This window comes from Adiantum capillus-veneris, chromosome 30 (genome assembly GCF_014529385.1).
Source record: "Adiantum capillus-veneris isolate H3 chromosome 30, ASM1452938v2, whole genome shotgun sequence".
Lineage (NCBI taxonomy): Eukaryota > Viridiplantae > Streptophyta > Polypodiopsida > Polypodiales > Pteridaceae > Adiantum > Adiantum capillus-veneris.
This window is the reverse complement of record NC_140960.1, coordinates 13,933,825-13,950,788: the sequence shown is the minus strand read 5'-3', so window position 1 is coordinate 13,950,788 and position 16,964 is coordinate 13,933,825. Positions and strand designations below refer to the sequence as shown.

Sequence of the window (16,964 nt, the reverse complement as noted above, 5' to 3'; positions counted from 1 at the left end):
CGATAGCCCTAGAGTGATGGGCGTATATACAATGCACGGGGGAAAAAACCTCCTAAAGAGGGAAAAAATGCTCCGGCGGTCCTAGTGTGTTTACACACATCACTGCCACATGTATATGGTAACATTTAGTACACAAAGACAGATAGAGAGAGCAAGAGAGAGAGTCTGTGTGTGTGTGTGTGTGTGTGTGTTTTGGAGAGAGAGAGAGAGAGAGAGAGAGAGAGAGAGAGAGAGAGAGAGAGAGAGAGAGAGAGAGAGAGAGAGTTTTGGAGACACACACACACACAGAGTGTCTATGTGTGTTTTTTGGTGTGATTTGGAGAGAGAGAGAGAGAGAGAGAGAGAGAGAGAGAGAGACAAAGAGAGAGTGTCTATGTGTGTTTTTTGGTGTATTTTGAAGAGAGAGAGAGAGACTGTGTCTATGTGTGTTTTTTGGTGTGCTTTGGAGAGGGGGAGAGAGAGAGAGAGAGAGAGAGAGAGAGAGAGAGAGAGAGAGAACAAAGACTTGACATGTTTCCTGATGAATAGGATTAAGGTCCAATAGGCAGAAGAGGCTAAAACCAGACCCAGAGCTTGTGCCAAGATTCCAGCCTTTGCAGGCTCAGTTGCTTAGCGTTTCTGCCAAAAGAGCTATTGACTTTTATCAGGACATTGATCAAGAAGAGTCAATTTGTGAAGATGAGTCAGAGAGGTTAGCAGGCCAAGAGGATCCATCACCCTACAAGGGTCCCTCACCCTCTACAGTACTTGTCAAGAAAAATACAAGAAAGAGGAATATAGACTTCTCAGATAATGCAGATCTCCCAGCAAGCAGTCCTTGTGCAAGTAAAGGTAAAGCCAAAGAGGATGTGCCTTCTCTGGAAGACCCATCTGTAACTGATGAGAGGCTGTTCGATTTTTCAACATCATGTGGTGCTAGAGAAAAATATGATCTAGTTCATTCTATGTTTAACCCAAAATTTGATATTGAAGACCTTTTAGCTCAGCACAACGAATTCTTGCAGTCCTACAGAGATAAATTTGAACTAATGGTGCAGGTAGGGAGGGTTGTTCTGCCTAGTATGACTGTCATTCATTTAAATGAGTGCGGTGGAAAAGGACAGGGATTGAAGAAATATAGGGAATTACCACCTGTTTGCTGACATTCAACCTGCCCTTTGCACCAAAAAGAGTGCAAACTTATTCAGGAATCCTTTGGCTTTACGATTTACCTGAACAGCCTGTTTGGATTCGTCATGCAGAATCCTGATGAGGTGTTAGAGGAGCAGGATGCAGCACCAGATGAATAATTCAAGGAGACAACACATATACAAGAAGTTGATGAGGTTGAAGATACAGTCGACCTTGAGGTTGAGGCAATTGAAGTACAAAGAAGTAAGATGCTCTCTGTGAAAACAACAGAAATCAAACTACCCTTGGATGTCAGTAACTTCATTGAGAAGCATGCTCAGATGATGCTGCCTAATGTGCCTGAATTCAGGATTGGAGACAAGACCTATATCTTTTTACATGATGTGCAAAGCATCTTTTATTTAAGGGAGGACTTCTTCCTGTCTATCATTTCCAGAGTCCAAGAGGTGAGGAGTGGATTTGTTTCAGAGGATAGTAGTGATGATGAGGCAATGGAAACATCCAGCAATCCAATGGAATGCCTCCGAAGATGCTTTGAGAAAGGTGAAAAATACAAGGAGACACTACCGGATGAAGCCACCTTCCAAGAAATAAGACAAATCCTAAGACCATCAACAAGTCACAAAGAAGTGGAGGATTGGTTTAACCATTCAGGTCAGGGGTCAACTACATCTATAGACCTGTGACAGGAAAACCTCTTTCTGTAGGATGAGAGCTTCATGGTAACTCTCTCTCTCTCTCTCTCTCTCTCTCTCTCTCTCTCTCTCTCTCTCTCTCTCTCTCTCTCTCTCTGACAAGGATGACTTCCTTCGACGGCGGACTCGAGAGTATCATGGAAGGGATGCGGCCCTAGCACAGTACCTTTCAAAGATTTGCGAGACGCCAATAGTAGTTTTTCACAATGGAATGTCACAAGAGGGTTCAATAGCAACTTACACATTAAAGACACTATCATGCTTCTTGGGTGGACCCGTGCTGCCCAAAAGTGCAGATAAAGTCATTCTTGTGGACAAAGTGTTTGCCAGAGATTGTTTTGGTTACTGCTCGGGCTATACAGGTGGTCGGGCAGCGTATTACTACACTTTCACAGCAATGGCACTAGCTCTTGGCAGACAAAACCCGGATGAACTTTTAGAGTATGACAAACATCTCATGATTCGTTACAAGGGTGATGTGCCAAAAAACAAAATTGAACCTTCAAAATCTTGATATACTTCAAGTAGCAATTGTATAAGATCATGTATTATAGAAATTTTGTACAATGTCATCCACTCAGAGTATCTTTCTCCACTTGTGGTTCACATACACCATTGTTTCTCTCCACCTTCGTTGACATTCACGAGCACCGGAGTTGTTGTATGCCATTGATCTTTTAACTTTCTTTTGTTGTAAATGTTTGATGGCTTGTGCTGTTGGCTGAGGAGGCCACGACTTCTTTTGCCTGCATTCGATGAATGATTCTATGATAGAACCATTCAAATAGTTCTCTCAAACTATTAGCCTTGATTCGAGAGCCACCATGTCGTGTGTGCCTGAAATAGGCATTTCTCGCCATGTAATGAGACTTTTCCATCCCTTGGGTATTCCATATTGCCGGGTTCCCATACTTTTGTATAAAATATGGTAAATGATTGAAAATGATGTGTTGGATATGAAAATAGATTACTTAGAATGTTTTACACTCACATAGTTACACATAAAAGAGAATCAAATACACAATAATACCATGTAGTGAGTAATCTGGGTGTCTGTCCATGCTGTCTTGAATGATTTTTTGAGAAGGTTGAGATTCTCCTTGAACTTGTTCATATCACCTTGTGACCAGTCATCTTTGTCGCACATCAAAAATAGGATGTCTATTGATCGCCAAACCTCAGCCTTCGCGTTACGAGTAGTTGGTTCTTGATCTTTGACTGCAATATGTAGCTTTTTCCAGCTCTGATACTCTACCTTGCTAACATAAGATGTGTTATATATTTTTCCATGTTTTGTTAGCTTCAGATCTTGTATTCCTTGAGGTTTAGATAAAAACCTCAGTGCCTTCACCCCACCGATGGATGGTTTGCATGGGACATCCTTCTTAGCGGTTGATCTCTTTTCATCCCGCTGGATTTTCACATTGCCACCATGAAGCCCCATATCCGACAGTACCAATTCTAAGCACTGCAGGGCCACTTGTCGCTCTGCTGAGTCTTGATTTTCCAAGCAAACCCTATATATAAGTAGACCAATTTCTCCACAATTCTACAAAGGGCATGCATTGTACAGATGTGGACATTCACAAGTGGTATTTTCAAGACCGTTCAAAAAGCAGGGTCCTCAATGTGACAAGTTGGAGATTTTCTCCACCACTTTGGGTCCATGACCTTTGCAGGCTCCATGCAGAACAAACACGGCACCTTTGCCATTGCACCCGTTCCACAATTATACATGCACTTTAATGTTTTGAGGTCACCTGCAAGATGCCACTGAACTTGAAAGTCTCCCCTTCCATCTAGATGTAGTACCTCTCCCTTGTTAGTCTGTCGATCAATCACCTCCGGAATATTAGTTTGATGGAACACCCAATATAGAATCTCATGATCTTCTTTCTTTACCTGCAACACAAAACAAATAAGACTTAAGTAGATGTAGATGTGAACATTTGAGCTTAGCTGAGAATCTCGCTTACCTCAAACGTACCAAGCCACAATAAGTTAGATTCTGATTGAACACTAAAATACAAAGGATCATCATTGGGACACTTTGAGAGGGCTCTATTCATTAAAGTCATAGTAACACGCTCTAGCTTTTTCTCTTTAACAAGCTCACACTCATCCAGTTTTAACACAAAATGTAATACCCCTCGTGACTCTTCAAATGTGATGTTATAAAACTCCACCATTCTCTTCTGTAACATCTGCAGGTACATAAAAATATTATTGAACTCATCATATGCCATGTTTGCTCCATGGCCACTGTAAGTTGCTTTAATATGAAAGGCCTGTCCAAGATATTCTCCCTGTGCGTCGTTAAGTTGAAGCCTCTCTTTCCAAACACTTGAGGCTGATGATAAAAGTTTAGATTTTATACCCTTCTTAACAAAGATGGATGAGACAGATTTTTGTATAGCCGAATATCCTCTTTTGCTTACACCAAGTGAATCAAGTGTGCCTTGTATCTCTTTTGCAGGCATTGAGTTCTCAAATAAAGCGGTCCACTACATGTCCTTGTAGGACCTTAAACTTCTTGTCATGTACTATATCTGCTGCAAGGCTTCTACTTATAAGTGGCTTCAATCTCTTTCCTATATTGGCTTGGGGTCAATGTTTTCCTTGTCAGGATAGATTGAATCTCTACATGAAGACAATGCATAAGTAAATAACAAAAAATTTACTTCACTTACACTATTTAGGCACATGAAAACAATGCATAACTAACCTAACAATTCTCGATCTACTAAAAGCCTATGTAATGGAAGTAGATCCAAGATCCCAATGAGAGAAGTACTTACCCTTAGTGGAGTATGCCTACAATAACACTGTACATACTTCCACAAAAAAAGCACCTTTTGAGGTAATTGAGGGAAGATCAAAAAGTCCCCTGCTACTTAAGGTACATAGGAAGATCTTCGCTGCTGCTGGCAAGCACAGAAGAAGCCAAGCCTTTAAATAAAATGACTGGGTCTTACTCAAATTTACCAAGGCTCGATTAAGGCACATGACATGCAAGAATCCTACGGGACACCAAAAGTACTATACTAAATTAGCAAAAAGGTACTATGATCCCTTCCAGATTCTTAGGCCAATCAATGAGATGGCCTATCAACTCAAGTTGCCCATCCATTGGCTCATACACAATGCTTTCCATGTGAGCCTACTAAAGCCTTACAAAGGAGAGCCACCTCAAGAACCAACTAGTGAAGACCCACCGGAGATTAAGGACCAAGAAGAGGTGTTGCAGCCCGCATCCATTCTCTAACATGAAAACAACGTACTAAGAGGCGGTAAGACTATTCGACAATATCTTATTAAGTGTAAGAATTATCCTTTTGAAGATTCTAGATGGATGCAAGGCATATAATTAAAGGATAGCCTAAACTTTGTCAATGCTTACAATGCTTCCCTAGAGTAAGAAAATGTACAAATGTTTAAAGTGAACAAAGTTTTTAATCTTATAAGACTCTCTTTTTCTTTATTGTGCACAAAATTGAAGTAGTATGCATGCTTAAATCAAGTTTGCGGAGAGAACCTCTCCCAAACACCAAGTAGAGCTTGTCACTCTACTATGGAAGATTGATAGGACTAATGTGCAGACATGCTTGCGGAACCTGAGGCTCTCAAGCGCCAAATGGATTAGTCATTCATTCTGGAACAATGTCATAGGGTAATATAGGCATCCTCTACTTGCTAGGAAAAGGACTAATGAATAGGCTTTATCTTCTCTATCCCATAGTGGAGGACGACTATGATTTCAAGAAAGAGTTAATGTCATAATAACTGATATCTAATTCTCCTAAATGATTTTCTCATGTTAAATTGATCATTTAATATGGGGAAGTGCCAGGGGAGAAAAGGCTAGAATATTGGTTAAGCTGGTAGACCGGCCACAATAGGGATCCAAAGGAGGGAAAATAGGGATCCAAAGGGGGGGGCATCTGCCAAAGAGGAATGTGCAATAATGGGCTTTAAAGACCCTAAGGTTCAGCCCATTAAAACTTCCAAAATGCTAAGGTTCCAAAATTCAAAGGTTATGTCTAAAGGTCAAAAGCTTAGGAATATTGGATGCTTTGTGTGTGTACCAAAGTCTTCATAGCTCCTACAAAGGAGGGGGCAAGCCTTGTGTAGGGGATGCGAGAGAAACACACACACACACACACTCACAAGCCTCCTTTACAAAAGGGGAATGAGGGACATATGTTAGGTCCCTAGGCCAGATGCCCACAAGGTGTACTCAAATTCTATAGGATGGACATGGAGGTGGACTTGATTTAAAAACATTTAATAAAAGAACCAATAAGAATTAAGCTCTTTAGAAGACTATTGGACAGTCTCCTAACGGGTCCAATGAGAATTCAGCAACCTAATGGCTTGCCTGATTCCTATTGGCCAGGAGAAAAAGGGGTTGAATGAGATTTTAGTTGCATTAATCAATTACCTAAAGCTCTCACAAAAGGGGAAAGGGGGACACATGTCAGAAGGCTATCATTTATTCTCCTTCACTCCTATTTGGCTAAGTGTAGAGAGGTCCAATGGGGTGGTAGCATGAGCAAATAGCAAGAGGGTTGACCAAGAGAGAGACGGGGCTGAATTTTCAAAGGAATTATTGCATACACACTCACACTAACTCATGTGTGAAGCAAGAATACTCTCTCTCGCCTTCTCAAGCTTTAATGGAAAGCTTATCACCTACTCCAAGCTTGCGAGAAGGGAGGCCTACACCAACAACTCTTGGCTTTGTGATGCAAATCCAACCAAGAGCCAAGCTTCAATGCATGCTCATCTCCTCTAACATGCTAATAACTAAGCTATGCTATGCTAATATGAGTGATTATGTGAGGAGATGTACATCTTTCTCGTAAGACTACTCCTTCCTCTCAATCTAGGCTCTCATACCTTGCTAGCTCTCACCATCTTTGAAGGTGTGTGAGGTCTTGGTTCTGAGATCATGAGGGAATTGATGTTGTGTTTTATAAGTGTTTTTCTAGTGCTTGAAGCTTCCATCTTCATTGCACTAGCTAGTATTGAAGGAACACAAAGAATTGTATTGTAAAATGTCTCTCTTGATGGGAGAAACCATAATACAAAGCCTGTTGGAGGGGGGACTGGCTCCATCTAAATCTGGTCCTCAACTGTTGTCAATAGCTTAATTTCTCTCTCTTTTGAAGTATTGTTCATGCTATCTAACTAGGTGTTATACTTTTGTTGCTCTCTCCACCCAAGCACTCTTGTTATTCTCATTAGGAATCTATTCTAATGAAATTCTCACTATGTTCATGCTATTTTCCGCTACACACAAGTTACTAGGCCATTAAATGTTACAAGCTTACCCTAAGACCAATGAAGGAGACGTGTTTAGCTAGGATTATTCTTCCTTTAGTAATGGAATCTGGATGCTTTGACATTGTTATGTTTAATGTGTGGAGTTGAAAATGCTAACATCAATGACACACATTCTTTTAGCCCAGTGCCCTGGAACTTATTCTTTGACCTATTTGGAAAGTCCATGATCCACAATCCTCACAACATAAAGATCTTGTACAATGCCTACAACAAACCCCAGTGCTTGGCAGATTGTGCAAGTATACAAAGTACCAATGATGGGAGACACCTGATCAGTCTCCTTAGAAGTCTTCTTACTTTGATAATTACTTCTTCAAGAATGTGACGGTCCATAGAAACATGGTAGTGCCTCTGAATGATTAGAAATACTTCCAAAGGGGACCACTATGATCCAATAGTTGAAGGATGTCATAATGGCTATCATAGAGTACACTATGCTAGAACCGTTAGAGATTATTCATAGACTTTGAAAGATAGTGTAAGTTTTTGAACACCATGAAAATCTTGCGACGTAGAATTGATAAATTTATTCAATGGTGTAGTAGATAAACATGCCTCCTAGAGGAAATGTAGCGGCTAAAAATTCCAATGTACCAATTGTGCCTCAACCAACAATCATTGATCAAGACATCAATGCTATGCTTCGTAAGTCTCAACCTATGAGCTTTAGCAAGGAAGACAAAGATGTGGACAAAGTCCTTGAAGATTGGATGGAGCGTATGGATGATTACTTTGATTTGGTTCATTCATCTGCTACACAGAACAAGGATATCATTGCTAAGCTCAAATTGAAACAGACATGTAAGCGTTGGTGGAGAGACCATTGTATTGAGAATAATTTTGACCCTAGTGCAACAACTTGGGATTACTTGAAGACTCAAATAAAGAATAACTATCAAAATAAGGTATACCATTTGGACCGCATGAATGGGTTTCTTGATTGTACGCATGGAACCATAGACCTAGAGTCATATTATCAAATTTATTGACCCTTGTCAAGTATGCTTCAGTAGAAATAACTCCAAAAATGAAAGTGGCTTGATTTGTGCTAGGTTTGTATAATCGTATGAAGACTAGACTTTACAGTCTTTGGCTTACTAACTTTGTAGATGTCCTTGATGTGGGTAAACCTATTGAACTCAAATTATCTAATAGTGGAAAGAAAAAGCCAGAACTTGCTCCTATTTGTGAGATCAAAAGACCTTATCTTGAAGATGAGCAAAGATCTGGAAATTCACATGAACTTACTACGTATGAAGGCCATGCAAGATCATTTATGCTATACTTGCCTTGATCCTGACCATTAGTTTAGAAATTGTCCATTCAACAGATCAAGCTTCACAGGGTTGGTAGATAATTATGAGCCTAAAGTCAAAACCCAAACCAAAATTTCAATAATTTTAGACCTGGACCGCCGTAGTAGCAGAACTTCTCTTAGTAGAACTTCAATTAGAATTATATCCTCAAAATCAAGGAAACTTTAGGCCAAGAAACCCATTGGTTATGCAAAATGGACCACCCAACAAAGATTATAATTACCATGGAAATAATTTCCACCGCCAACTTTGTCCAAGAGGATAAGGAAATCAACAACCTCAAGGAACAGCTCAAGGGAATAGAGCTCAAGGTTCTAGAGCTAAAGACAATACAACCAATGCATATGTGCATGCTGCAATCAAACATTGAGGAGTGAATGCACAGTTTTCAGTAATTCAAATCCCACAAGAGTATCAAGGTAAGAATTTTAACTTGTTGATTGATTCTGGGAGTACACATTATTTCATCTCTCCTCATTCTCCCTAAACACCCTATTACAGACCTCATAGTGGTATTAGGAATGGGTAGGAAAACTAAGTCTTCTACTTCAATGGGTAACTTGAATTTTGTTTTAGATGGTCACAACAATTCAACTCATTTTAGAGTCTTACCCGTAGGAGTCTATGATGGAATTCTAGGAATAGATTGGCTTAATGTTAAGCATGGATCCTAATTTACCCCTTGTAATTTTCTGTGGTAAAAGCGCACATTTGTAAGGCCCCCCATTATGAGGAGAAGCCATCGCGTGTGAAGGAAAATCACTCACCGAAAATAAAGATCACTCGCCGGAAACCAAAATTTTCATGACGGCCAAAAATCAGGGGCAACTTTAGGGAAATTTTCACGGCCAAAAACCAGGGGCAATTTTCCCTCACCGGAATATTCCTCTTTGCCGGAATATTATGGCCGGACGGTAGTCGAAAAGTGATCGGAAAACGACCAGTCGGTTGGCCGGTGGTCGGAAGTCAATGGCCGGTGGCCGGTGGCCAAATCCAATGGCCGGTGGCCGAATTCAAAAGCAGATTTGTCTACACAAGGGTGGCCACACATGGGCAGATTGGAGGGTTCGATTTGGAGTTATTCACACAAGGCCGGCTACACATGGCTGCCTCTCATAAGAGAGGGCAGCCCTTTTGGCCTATAAAAGTAGGCCATTTCTACACACATTTTATAGTGTGAAGTTGATGCAGCAAGGTGGGTGTGAGGTGGTGAGAGTGAAGCAAGGCGGGAGCTCCAAAAGGGTATAATCCCTTTGTAAACTACTTCTCGTTTTGAAGTACTAAAGCCATTGAGTGGCTTCTTTCCCGTGGACGTAGCCCACATTGGGTGAACCACGTATATCGTGTGTACTCTCTCTACTCTATAATCTCGTGTATGTAAATCTGTCTCTCTCCATTAAGTAATCTACTCAATTATCTATTTAGCTGCGTATTATTTCCTAACACTTAAGGCCAATGATACTCACATACATTGTAAAAATTCTTCATTGACTTTTGTAAATGAACATAGCTCTAGGGTTACCATTACTGGGAAGCGGGGATAACCTAAACTTCAACTAGTAAACTTCACTAAATCCATGAATACTTATAGAAGGAATGAGATTATTTATGCAATAAAGATTAACCCAGCAGAGCAAAAGTGAGAAACACATGAACCTGAATGGGTAATAGAATTTGATGATGTATTTCTTAAAGAACTTTCATAGTTACCACCCAAATGTGAACTTGATCATGCAATAAAGCTTATTTCAAGATCTCAACCAGTTTCTCGTAGACCATACAAGATATCGATGCCTAAGTATGCGGAAATCAGAGGGCAACTTACTCAACTCCTTAAACAAGGCTTCATTTGACCCAGTGTTTCTCCATGGAGTACTCCTGTTATTTTTAACTGAAAGAAGGATGGCACTTTACGTCTTTGTATTGGTTATCATGGATTAAATCAGGTAACAATCAAAAATAAGTATACAATACCAAGGATGGATGAGTTACTTGATCGATTACATGGAGCTTCTAGTTTTACAAAAATTGATATTAAGTCTAGCTATTATCAAATCCAAATCAAGGAGGAAGATATATCAAAGACAGGATTCAATACTTGATTTGGGCATTATGACTTATAGTTATGCCTTTTGGGCTTACAAATGCTTCAACAACTTTCAATCACCTTATGACCAACGTGTTTAGAGATTACCTTGATGATTTTGTTATTGTCTTCTTTGTTGATGTTTTGTTTACTTAAAGAACAAGGAAGAACATGAGCAACATGTACGATGAGTACTTGAACTTCTATGCCATAATCAACTTTATGCTAAGCATAGCAAATGCACCTTCTTCATTGAAAAAGTGGAATACTTAGAAATTATTGTATCCAAGGATGTCATTTCTATTAATCCAAGTAAGATTGAAGCTATTGTAGATTAGCCTACACCTAAGTCCATCAAATAAGTACATGAATTTCTTGGAATAACGGGATGGTATCGTACTTTTATCAAAGTCTATCCTAAGATAGCTTATCCATTGACTAATACCCTTAAAAATACTAAAGTGTTTTCTTGGAGTGAACGTGCTCAAGCTAGCTTTGATAAACTCAAGAAATCTTTGGTGAATGCTCCAATACCGGCTTACAAACTTCACAAAGGCATTCACTATCCTCACTAATACAAGCAGATAAGCAATCAATGGTGTTCTATCTCAAGAAGGAAGACTAATGGACTATGAATCTTGTAAGTTACATACTCATGAGCTAAATTATCCTACACTTGACTTGGAATTGTTGGCACCTGTACATGCTCTTAAAGTGTGGTGGCATTATGTCCATGGAAGGCAATTTGAATTATATATATATATCATAAGAGCCTTAAGTGGATTTATACTCAACTGACCTTAATATGCAGCAACGGAGAACAAAAATTGAATGAGAATCAAAGACCCCCTCAAATTCAAGGAAAATTTAGACCACAAAACTCACCTTTTATGTGAAATGGGCCACCCAACAATAACAACAACAATAATGGAAATAACTTTAACTGCCAACCTTGTCCAAGAGGAGGAGGAGGAAACCAACGACCTCAAGGGAAAGCTCAAGCCAAAAGAGCTCAATGTACTAGAGGTAGAAAAAATCAAGCAAATGCGTATGTTTATGTTGTGATCAAACGTCAAGGAGTGAATGAACAATTTTTAGTAATTCAAACTCCAATAGAGTATCAAGGTAAAAAATTTACCTTATTGATTGATTTTGGGAGTATATATTCTTTCATCTCTCCTAAATACATTAGAAACCTCATTTTATCTAAGCATCCTGATGCAAACCTCACAATGGAATTAGCTATGGGTACAAAAGTTAAATCTTCTACTTTAGTGGGTACCTTGAATTTTTTTTTGGATGGCCACAACACTTTAACTCATTTTAAAGTATTACTCTTAGGATTCTATAAGAGAATTTTAGGGATGGATTGGCTTAAGGCCAATGATGCTCACTTACATTATAAAAATGCTTCATTAACTTTTTAAAATCAAGGTTATCCTTATCAAGAAGCGGGGATAACCTAAGCTAACTAATGAAGAGATATAGAAAGAATGAAATGAATTATGGAGTAAAGCTTCACCCAGCAAAGAAACACCTGAACCTAAGTGGCAAACTAAATTTGACAATGTATTTCCTTAAGAACTTTCATAGTTACCACCCAAGCGTAAAGTTGATCATGCAATAGAGGTTATCCTAGGAGCTCAACTATTTTTTCTCATAGACCATACAAAATGTCATTATCTGAGTATGTGAAACTCAAAGAGCAACTTACTCAACTTCTTGAACAAGGCTTCATTTGACCTAGCTTTTGTCCATGGACTACTCTTGTTCTCTTTAATCAAAATAAGGATGGTTCTCTATGTCTTTGTATTGATTATCATGGACTAAATTAGGTAACAGTCAAGAATAATTATGCAATACCAAGGATTAGTGAGCTACTTGATTGATTACATGGAGATTCTATTTTTTCACAAAATTGATCTTAAGTCCGAGTATTATCAAATTCAAATCAAGGAGGAAGATAGGGCCAAAGACATGATTCAATACTTTTGGACCTATGAATGCTCCAATAACTTTCATCGCCTTATCACCAGTTTTTTTAGAGAAAACCTTGATGATTTCATTCTTGTCTTCTTTGATGATATTTTGTTTCACTCAAAGAATAAGAGAGAACATGAACAACATGTGTGGCGAGTACTTCAACTTCTCATAACCAACTTTATGTTAAGCATAGAAAATGCACCTTCTTCAATGATAGAGTGGAATACTTGGGATTCATTGTATCCAAGGATGGCATCTCTACTGATCCAAGTAAGATTGAAGCCATTGTAGCTTGGAATACACCAAAATCTATCAAAGAAGTATATGTAAATTTCTTGGATTAATGGGATGGTATTGTACTTTTATTGAAGTCTATGCTAAGATTGTTTCTCCATTGATTAATACTCTTAAGAAGACTAGAGTGTTTACTTGGAATGAACATGCTCAAGCTAGTTTTGAGTAACTCAAAGAAGCTCCATCCAATATTGCGGCTTTCAAAGGACTTCACAAAGACATTTACTATCCTCATTGATGCAAGTGGACAAGCAATTGATGTCTTTATATCTCAAAAAGGAAGACCAATAGCTTACTAGTCTTGTAAGTTATGCACTCATGAGTTAAATTAACATATGCATGATTTGGAATAGGTTTCTAGGAGGAGTGGGAGCCAAGCAAAAAATTGGGCACCCGTTTTTTCCTCCAAATTTTGTGCATACTTTTACTGGAGTCTTACCACGCACCGAGCGAGTTTTTCCAAGCAAAGACAAACCCGAGCAAGTGTTTGTATACAATATAGTAAATTTTATCATCAACAGAATATTTATTTTTTGCTATATATGGATGCACTACAACAAAAATATTTTTCAATGGATATACTACCTCCTAAATTCCAAAATATCAAAGTTTACTTGACAGGTCATGCTTGAAAGTAATGATATACACACTTTGCTAAAAGCACAAGCAGCTAGCTGCATTGAAGCGGCTGGCTTAATTATTTCAGGATTATAACCATCGTAAGCTTTTCTATGCACATGTCCACTTTGACATTTACTCGTTCTATTTCTTTGCCCTCTGTCATCTGCATCGCCAACAGCCTAATAGAATCAACAGAAAATGTGCTGACAAGTGGGGACTCAAGTAATTGAGCACTTCTGACACCTTAACATTGTCTTGTCCAAGTGCCTTCTTAAGGGGAGGATCACATAAGATCTGCAATTTCTCAGTACTACTCTGGAGCTCGTGAGCCTTGATGTAGCCCCATGCTCTTTTGAGGGCATCAAGGCTCTGGTCTCCGAGGTTTGCAAGATGGGAGCCAGAGACCCTATAGAGGATCTGAGCGCCACCTCTGGGCTCGGGCTTGGGGTCAGGCTGCCGGGAGTGGTTTTGAGTTCGGCCTTGGGAACTTTCTTGCTCATCTATTCATCAACTCATGCAAAACGCAGAGCAGTCACACACTAGACCAGGGGCAAGATCCCGGTCGCGATGGCAAGATGAAGGATCGCGATCGATGGCAAGAAGACGGATTGGGATTGGCTGGGGTTGAGCGATCGAAGCTAGCTCTTACACGTGCAATACCCCATACTATAGCAACAAGGCTACATGATACAACCGAGCATTGGACGGATTGTACTGAAAAGCACCTACATGGACCGTAAGAGAGAGGTAGAGGTGATGGTGAGGCAACTTTACACAGCTTGTTGACGAGAGAGTAAATGCCAACGAGATGGGATGGCTGCAATAGCACACACATTGAAACCCTCACTTCTCCCCTCCCTCCCTCTCTCTCTCTCTCTCTCTAAAAATAATGCACAAAATTTCTCCTCTTCAAGTATCATTCTCCTCACATACCATTCAGAAAACTACTAGATCAAGTACTAAAATAAGTCTCACAAAAAGACCAACTAAAACCGCTCAAAATGAGCGGACTACACAAAAAAGTGACCCTCTTGACCAGACCCACTTCTCCAAAGTCACTATATTGAAGCTCTATAAGCTCACAAGAGGTTCATTCAAAGATAAGCTTGACAAGTCGATTACATTACTTGGCCCAATACCAGCTCGGACCATTTGTAGTACCTCCATCGCCTCTGCCACTTTGGCTTTTAGCGCCTCTAGAGATTCAATTAAATGTAAAACTTCTGGCTGATCCATCTCCAGTAACATGCCCTTAACTTTTCCTGCATGACCATGTTCGAATTGATCTACAAGTGGATACAGTTGCTCGCCCAACATCAATCTCTGTTGTTCAGGAGGAGCCGATGCTAGCCTAAGGCTCATGCCAAAGTAGGAATCTCCTTTCTCTCTCTTTCTCTCTATCTCTCTCTCTCTCTCTCTCTCTCTCTCTCTCTCTCTCTCTCTCTCTCTCTCTCTCTCTTTTTCTTTTTTGAGGACAAACAAAGTATCTTTATCTTCATTGACACAATGATTCTCCATCCCATGGTTCAAAAGAAGGAAATGCATGCATCGAAAAATAGCAGCTGGCTCATCTCATGAGATTAAAAAAATTTTCGTGATGATCTCCCCTAGCCATTCCCAGGAAGCTAATCAATAAGGTACAAATCCTGCAGGACTTTCACATATCTTCTCAAATCTTAAGACCTTGGCTTCTCCTTCTTTTCCTTGAAAAGGGCAAGGAGAGACACTCCTGATACCTTCACAACCTTGAACCGCACTCCAGGAATATCACCAACAACATGTCCCTTACGAACGAACCCAGCAATCAACACTTCATCGTTTTCTTCCATGTAGTTCAGGAAACCATCATTTGGAACAAAGGCCGCAATCTTCTTTTTATTCTTGATAAGCTGTACCCTGGCACATTTTCGAATGGCAGAGTTGGGCTGCTTGTCTTCAATACCAATCTTCTCAAGAACGATGCCCTTGGCGTGGGAGGAGCCTGCGAAGGGCTTCTTCCACTCGTTTCTAAGATTTCTTTTCTTATATGCCTTGTCTACCCAGTTTGCGACTAGCTCTCCCATACCACGTGTTTTCCCCATGGTGGCTGTTGCTGTTACACCTGCGACTGCTGTTAGTGCCCAGGAGCTCTCTCTCTCTCTCTCTCTCTCTCTCTCTCTCTCTCTCTCTCTCTCTCTCTCTCTCTCTCTCTCTCTCTCTCTCTCTCTCTCTCTCTCTCTCTCTCTCTCTCTCTCTCTCTCTCTCTCTCTGTTTTTTGAAAAAAAAAAACCTCTGAAAGAGTGCACGCCGGCGCGCGCTCTTTCAAAGGGTTTTTTTTTCAAAAAACTGAGAGAGTAGGGGTACCCAATGATGAAAAAGGTTTTTAAAAAAAAGCAAATCTGAGCTGATCCAAGCGAAGAGCGAGGCAATGCTCAGAAGGCGTCAACGAGGCTTGGGGCAGCCGGCAGCAGGGTGCAGACCAAGAAGCTATAGGGTACAAGGGTCGCACGCAAGCCTTCAGGACGCTTCTGCAAGTTATGCGCAGTTGGAAAAGTAATGGAGCTCGCAAATGGTGGGCGACGAGCAGAGAAACAAATGTGTTGGGCGATGAGCGGAGAAAGAAAGGTGGCAGGTGGTTCGACCGGCAACCAACAACTTGCCGTAGGCGGGCTGGGAGAGAAATGAGATGTACAACACGAGTTCTCTCTCTCTCTCTCTCTCTCTCTCTCTCTCTCTCTCTCTCTCTCTCTCTCTCTCTCTCTCTAGCCAGCATGTTTTCTGTTGCGCCTTGGCAAGCCAGGATCTTTTGCACCCGTCCAATAATGAGGTTCACATGTTGTGCGCAGTCTCTTCAGGAGAGGATGCTACAGTTAAGAGGCCTTGTGTATACTTATGGGTTCTTTTCAACAATAACTGTGCATTCTTTAAGCAGGTGCTGGCCCTTTGCATTTTTTGGCCTGTCTCCATATGCATCACCTACGCGTTCACCTTTAAGCATGTGCTGGCCTGTGGTCTTGCTTTCACGAGACGCGAACGCACAGTCCAGTGAGAGGAAAGCATGTCTTGTGTGATGGAAGGCTTGCATGAGGGGAATCATGGCCTGCTGCATCATGGAAAGCTTGTGTGAGATAATTCGCATGAGATCAAAATTCCTAACGTGTGGCGGCTAGAGAGGGAAAGAGAGTGAGGAGAGCCGGTAGGCAGCATGGGAGGGATTGGGGGTGCGGCTGGCACCCAGGTGGGCGTCTAGTTGTTAGCGGTAAACATAAAATATGGCAAGGGCTAAACAATGTTGGAGGGTTGATCAGTAGGAGGAGGTGGATGATGTGACAGTCTCTCTCTCTCTCTCTCTCTCTCTCTCTCTCTCTCTCTCTCTCTCTCTCTCTCACACACACACACACACACACACACACACACACACACGAGGTCCTATTGTCCATGCGCTCTGTATGGCAGTAAGCATGGTGGCAGATGCGTAGTGGAGAAAAACTTATTGCACAACGGGGCTGCTGT

At 40.6% G+C, this 16,964-nt stretch overlaps 1 pseudogene; it reads right to left on the bottom strand.

Annotated features, from left to right (window-relative positions):
• Positions 1-15,141: 15,141 nt before the first annotated feature.
• Positions 15,142-15,554, bottom strand: LOC147417571 (small ribosomal subunit protein uS12y pseudogene; annotated as a pseudogene).
• Positions 15,555-16,964: the final 1,410 nt, after the last annotated feature.